Genomic DNA, 7,436 nt, shown 5'->3' with positions numbered 1-7,436 from the left:
CAGAACCCCAGTAGCTTCAGGGACTGTAGATGGTACAGCTCAGCCCACCAAGAAAAGTAACCATACTCCAAGACAAGCAACCACGGCTTCACTCAGAGCTGGAATCTCTTGAGCTGATGTGCCAGGAGGAACTCGATGTCCCCACCATGGTAGTCTTATGGTCAGGATCATCCAGGGAGCTGGGAAATTGAACACCAAGATGCCAGTCAATGGTGGTAAAGGCTTTTCTGCCACAACTCGTGAGGAGAGCAAAGGACCTGACTTGTTTTATTTTATTAGTGTATACTGATAGCATGTTCATCTTTGTTTTCTTTAAGGCGGTCTTTACTGGGCTCACACCAGGGGACCACTGGTCTTGAGGACCTCGGTGAAGCTGTTGATTTTTCCCTTCATGTTCTTTTCTGCTTGTTTCCCTAGCCCCATGAACAGCTTCTTCCGGTAGCAGCTCCAGCCGCCTTGTGTTTCTCCTCCAGAGTGTCCCTCACTGCCTGGTACTCCAGCTCATCTCACGAGCCAGAAGACCTTGGCAAGCAAACTTCCTGGTAGGTGTTGACCACAAAACCTTGAGGGCAGCAGGGACCACCATCGGATTATTTTCCTGTCACAGGGTGGAGGGATTCCAGCTAACACCTTGAGGTGGTCTGCGGCAGCCTAGTCTCGTTTGGTCTTGTGGGGCATCATCCCTCAGGGTGCAGCAAAACTTCCTTCTGGGGCTCAGATGCTGCAGGGACCTCAGGAAAAGCTGGTGTTCATCCTCTTTCAGAGAAAGGTCAGGAGCTTACCTTGTTTCTGTAGAACCTGACATAAATGTGAATGCCCTCGCAGCACACAGCAGTATCTGTTTGGCCACAATGGCTGCCGGGTGGCCCAGAAGACGCCTCCACCATCAGGGACTAGAACTGGCTCTTCTGAGTTACAGTGCACTTTGATCATAAGCCTTTCATACTCTTTAGCCCCTCCCCTTTGGCCGCCTTTCCCCAGCATAATGTCTAAAGATGTTCATTTTTCAAGCTGGATAAAATATAGCCCTCTCGTCATGTCCGTCACCTTTCATTCCGGGGTCAAGTCCGAGAACCGGCACGTAGTAAGCACAGGGCAAATAGCGATGTGAGCGCAGGTTTCAAGCTCCCGCGGACGCGCAAAGGTAGAGAATAATTAATGTCGCTGTCACAGCAGTGAAGGAGTGCCAAAGACAGCATCTCCTGTCCCTCATGAGCTAATTACTGAGGTGACTGAGAACTTTTCTCTCTGAGAAAAAAATGTGCCGCATAGGGTTTAATTTTTATTCTGTCATAAAATTCTGTGGCGTGGGAGGGGGTGCTAAGGAAAGCGGCAGAGACGGGTGAAGGGCGAGCAGCGTCTGCAAGAAGACCCTCTCACAAGCACCTCGGCTGCAGGCTCCTCGTTCTCAGGCACCGGGCTTGTATTTGAGCCCCCAAGAACCTACTTTCTGTAAGCATATACTATAGCTGATTGATTAGGGGAGACCTTTTAATGAAGGCATTAATCAAAGAAACTCCCCAGCATCACAGGGAACCTGTGCTAATTAGGTTTCTTGAACACCCACACAGACAGCTCCAAGACTGGATGTTGTGGGTTGCTGCTGCCCTGACTGCCCTTTCCTTCCGTTTAGGGCTTGTTTGTGAAAATCCGTGTCCTAAACGGCCAGCCCTGTGAGCTGTGTGCCAGCCTAGCCCCAGCCAAGACCTGGGGAGGTGGAAAGCGGTCCAGCTCTCTGCAGTTTCCAAGGAAGATGGAGACAGCTGTGCTGAGTTCCCGGCCTCTCTCGCCTGTGGCTTAAACAGTGGGGATTCTGGCTCCCTCCTTCCCCTCTGCCCTTCACTTTCCAGACTGACCAGCCCTCTCATTCCCCCTCCCCCGTGTTCTCTAGAAACTACTTATGTATATGTAGACATTCATTCAGTACGTTATAGCTGTGTATTCCTTGAAATTATGCATACTATATGCCTAGATTTGTTTATTCTTGCCATGAGTGATTGGCCTATGTGCCAAGCATCTGCCATCTTGGCAAGTTCAACTGCACCCTCCTGCAAAAGCTCCTCTCAGCTGACTTATCAACAGTTTACACCCTGGGAAGAGCAGGACACAGAGTTCTCTCCTGACTCCACAGATGCTCTCTAGGACTCTCAACTGGCCTGGGAGAGGGGCTAGCTTGTGGAGAGGGAGGTGGAGAGTGGGAGGGGCTTAATCAATAAGCCACGGTGTGGGGGGGGGCCCTCTTCCCTGCTCGGTAAGGCTTTTCAGGTGCTGCAAATTGAGGGAGGGGTGCTCACATCCCTGTAACTTCTCACCCGAGCGCTGAAAAAAAGCCCGCTAAATGAATGGGTTTCCCAGTGTGAGCTTTGTTGGCTTGTCTTTGTGACCTCAGGAAGAGGGTAGAGCTGCTTTACATCTCTCCCAGGGAAGGGATTTTAGCAACAAGTCTCATATATTGACTAATGGCAATGCATTCCTAGTGAGCTGCAAGGCAGGCCTGTAGGCTCCGGACTCAGGCAAAAGCTGAAGGCCGTGTCTTCTCTGAGAAAACCCAGTGTCTTGATCCCAAGGCTTTCATCAGTGGCCTATGGATACCGTACGGTGCAATCTGTTGTGTAAAGCTAACCGACTGCAGATGTTAACCACATTTACAAACTACTTCCCCAGTGACCGCCGGGATTCATTCAGTATTTGACTGAGTAAACACGAGTTACAGCTCAGCCCCACTGGCTCAGGAAGCTAACCACTGCCCTGTCCTTCGCCCATTTCGCTGCCAATATTTCTTTCAGCTAGACAGGCAAGTGTCCTGCTCCCTGCTCTTCAGTCCCAAGCTCCTCTGGGCTGTAGGCTGCATCTTGTTTACTTCCACACATCAGGAGATGCTGCTAAAATTAAACAGGAGCTTCACGCGGTCTTAAGTCCTGAATACTAAGTCTTGCCGCCTCTCTCACACACAAGCCGTTCAGTCTTGTACTTAGTACACATATGTGCTGTCTTTTCTCTGTCCCAGGCACTTGAAGAGGGCAGACATGAAGTAGAGATACTATGAACTACTTCTCTGGGGAAGGAGACAGAGTCACTGATATGGCACACGTGTGTGCACACGCACCAACACGGGATGACGGTAACATTAACAAGGCTTCTTTGAAATGACATGAGACCTCCGTTGAGGGAGGCACCACCATTCACTGCAGAGGGGAATGGTGGAGAAATCTGTTGGGTAGCGGCATGCTTTCAAAGGGAAAGAGATGTGTGAACTCCTGTCAGAGAGACTGCCAATATGGGAGCTGGGAAGGGGCCCAGGTGGGTGTGTGGGTGGGAAATTTGACCAGAAGCAAGCTGGTGGCTTCATGGTAGGCTTCCCACATGGGACAACGGCCAGAGCTCTTGCTCCTGGTTCCCATGTGCCAAATCATAAGAAGGGAAATGAGTCTTACATCTCTGACAGATTAGGACCAAACCAACTAATGTAGTATGCCTTCGTCCCGTGACTGTCCCCTGCCCCTTCTCCAGTCCTTCACCACATCACAAATAGACTCTTCTCAAGTAACAAGAATTCAGCAGAACTTTACAGCTTACAAAATATTTTCAAACGTGCTCCCCAACCTAATGCTTGGCAAAAAAAAGATTGCCAACCCTGACACCTACTTCATGGATGAAACTGAGGTTCCAGGCCTTGAGCAACGACTGTAGACGGATATTATGGCAGATGTTGTATCCCTATGTCCCTCAGCAGCGTCTTCCCACTCATAAGAAACGCAACCACTGTCAATATGTTCGTTTCCTCAGGCTATGATGATAAAGTCATCCATCTACAAACCGAGGAAATGACACCAGACCAGAGGTTGTGGAAGGTTAACAAAGTAATGGGAAGGTTTGCTGCATGCTTCGGACACATTCACAGTTCTTTGTTGCCATAACTACATAGAATAATGAGCAGAGTTGCTGTAATCCCAAACAAGATCAAGATATTTAAATACGATTATCTTGGACCAGAAAACCTTCCCAAATTGCCTAGAATTTTTCTAAAGGGTAAAACGAATCTGTAGCCTCATTGAACACAACACATTTCAAGCCTGACTAGCAGAGTCATGATTTAGGGTCAAGAGTTTCAGATGCTCACAAAGATATTTAGCCATTCCAAGGGAGGCAGGAAGAGCGTAGGGCTCGCAGACAAGAAGTATAGATCAGCTTCTAACTAGTTTAGAGGTCAAAATGCAAAGGTCAGACATAGATGGCATGGTCCTAGAGGAGTCAGTGTCCAGCTCTGTGACCTTGGGTACCTCCCTCAAAAGTTGTCACATGGGTGGAGTGAGATCAAGCCCACTGCTTGACTCTCATAGATACGCTTAGTTTGGATTTGTTCTATTCCCTCCTCTTTCTCTCTGGCCCACCTTCTCATTACTTTTGAATAGCTTTGCATTTTGTTTTATGTGTTTATGATAGCAAAGGAAAACTGGAATAATATTTTGAAGGGATTCTAAAAAGAAAAAAATTTAAAAAAATAGGTTCTCTAACCTATTTTCATTAGCTTACCTGAGATGCTCATGTCTGTAGCATTGACTGAACAACTATAGGACTGATCCAGTCTCAACGAAGTACAGGTACTAGCTGCTCAGCCAGAAGTATTTTCAGTTCTTGCCAGGTATAACTACTTACAGAAGCAGCCGATCGACAGAGTACTAACTAAGAAAGCTGGGGCGTGTATATGTTATATCATTCTATTCATCCAAATATCTAAGCATCAGGCCCACTGGCCTTCACAGTGCCACACCCTATTCAGGCTCCGTAGGCTTTCCTGGAGTTTCCTCTTCTCTGAGCTTCACTTTCATCCTGCCTGTGCGCCGGGAAGGACAAAGGTTGGGGTTGTCATGCTCAGCTCATCATGAAGGGACAGCGCTTCAGAAGAACAATTCCTCAGTGCTGGGGTGAGTCTAAAACCTGGTCTCCAACATGCCACTCTAGTTTGCCTTTTGGCTTAGAATCATGAGTTCAAATGCCACCCCAGAGTTCGGCACATGAGGCAGAGGTGATTCCCGAGTAGTAGGCTAACACCTGGGAATCCATATTTGCTGGGGCACTGGGCTCAACCCTTCTGGCCTCGCCTCCTGCCTGCCGACTCTGCTTCAAAGAATCAGTCTTCTCTCTGGGGGAGAGGAAATTAACTTGATCCTCACGTGGTCTGCAGCCAATTTCAACATTCCTTCTTCTTTACCAACACGATTTTTTTAATCGCTGTATCGAGTGCCGCTGTTTTTTCAAGCTAATATAAGATAGATAACATTAATTAACTCAAATCAGAGTCTTATTTAGTATATAGCATACATTTGCTGGAGTCATTTACTGAAGCCTTTCATGCAACAGGTCCTGTGCTCACTTCTGTGGGAACATGAACTGAACCAAAGGCATACATGACAGTCTCGAGGGATGACAGGACCCACATGGGAATGGCAGGGAGAGAGCCAGGTGCTGAATGGTTGTACTGTAGGAATCACAGTCCTGAGCCTGAGGGGACAGCATCCTCTTCATGATCTTTCTTTGCTAGGGGAATTTATCTTACAAAGTACCCGGAGCAGTACTGTTTGGAAGAATTGTCAGCCATGTTGGAAATGTTGGATATCTATGCTCTCTGATGCAGAAGTCTTGGACACAGGGCATCCGCAGCTGCCCATACGCTCGGTGGAAATTGTAACTATAGTTACACTTCACTGCCTTGGTCAGTGCAAATCTGAGGCTGTTGTGGGCAGTTATTTAGGACCAGGTCATTACGGGAGGAGCTCTCTGTGCTGTGCAGTGGGGCATCGATCACTCCCTGTTTTTCTGGACTGTGTTTATGGAGGCTTAGGCATAGACAGCTAGGTCCTCCAATCTGTCACCAGCTCAAGGTTGGCAGTCTGTTGACAGTCAGTCAGTCTCTCCAGGATGTCCATGTGGTTACGACCAGCGACACCCCCCTTTTCCTTTGTGTATTCAAATGGATAGACTGAGGCAAGGAGCCGTTTGGGGCAAGTGCTCAGGGAGACACAAAGAGTTGTCCCTAAGTCAGGGGTCAGTCCATGTGGCAGCTTGTTGTGTGATACTATTCTGGGTAGATATGGATAGCTGATGACAGACCAAAGGAAGGACATCACCTACGTCCAGCTCGGTGACCTCATGTGTTTATTGGCGCTACTTACAGGAAAGGGGCAAGCGGTTACACACAGAGCAGGGATTACTCAAAGACACCTGCAATACCAAGATCCCACCCCAGCAGGGATGGTGCCTCAGAAAAGCTGGAATCTGGAGGTTACTGCACAATTCGCAGGCAGCTTTCGTGTTTCTCAGCCATACTGCTCATATAAGCTTTGGGAGGAAGGGACCCAGTGCATTTAGCTAACTTCAGGGCTTTCCTGAGGCTTCTGGGTTGTTTACATCCTCATTATTAATGACAACCACATTAGAACTTCCTGAGTCTTAAGAGCGTCCTACCACGATGCATCACCTCCCTCTAGGACATCCGAGTCTAAACATCATTCCACGATGAAATGTTTTATCTCAGAGGAAATTGCTACACAACACAGCAGGAAGGAAAATTGACCTGGACATGATAATTCTCTGGTCCTGCATTGACGGAGCTGTCTCTGTGACCCAGGGCAGTCCGCTTTTCTCTACGGCCCTCAGTTTCCTTTTCTATAAATATGGAGGTTACATTTCCTTATTTTTCTCTTAGCTCAAAATTGCTGCAAATAACCTACTAGCCGAGACAGTAATTTAGACAGCAGTAAAGGGGAGCCTTGAGATTTATTTCCTGGTATGAAGAACGGGGCAAAACTAATTTAAACAGTAATAAAAAAAATTGCGAAGCGTCGAAAGCGGGGGTGTTATTGGCAGGAGGCTGGTGCTACTGGTAAGGTAAGCAACAGTAAGAGACACGTGCCGAAATGATTACAGGGGAAGAGAGGGAAACTGACAGCAATCAATAGGAACATAAGTGGGGAGCAAAGGTGGAGGTCACAGAAGGGGAAGAGAGCAAGAAAGTAATGAGCCCTGCCAGGCAGTGATGGTGGAGGAGAGGCAATGAGACCTCTGTGAATGGGGAGTGACTGGGCCAGGGGTGAAGACAGCAGCACATGGCCCGGTGCAGGATCCTGACTTCTTCAGACTGCATCAGAAAGCACAGAGGAGAAGAAGAACACTTGTGGGAGAAGCCTCAGTTCATTTACCGTAGGCTACAGCTTCCTGAGCCCTCCACTGCAGTGGCTCCGAGGTCAGAGTACAAATCATGTGTGGAGCATAAGTCAAAGTATGCTGCCCAACCTCTTCCCAGCATTAATGTGTCTGATGTGGTGTTCTGGTGGGGCATTTAGTTAAGTTCTCCCAGTGCTTCTGGGAGCATCTATTTCTCGGGTCAAGCCATTATGCCAACCAAGACACACAGTGGCAATGTAAGCAGGCAAGGT

The 7,436-nt window shown here is 48.1% G+C and overlaps 1 pseudogene; it reads right to left on the bottom strand.

Moving 5' to 3' along the window:
* Nucleotides 1-333: 333 nt before the first annotated feature.
* On the bottom strand, nucleotides 334-984 carry LOC125413157 (large ribosomal subunit protein uL13 pseudogene; annotated as a pseudogene).
* Between the last annotated feature and the right edge of the window lie 6,452 nt (nucleotides 985-7,436).

Source organism: Myodes glareolus, chromosome 2 (genome assembly GCF_982192425.1).
Source record: "Myodes glareolus chromosome 2, mMyoGla1.1, whole genome shotgun sequence".
NCBI lineage: Eukaryota > Metazoa > Chordata > Mammalia > Rodentia > Cricetidae > Myodes > Myodes glareolus.
This window is presented reverse-complemented; position numbering and strand designations above follow the sequence as displayed.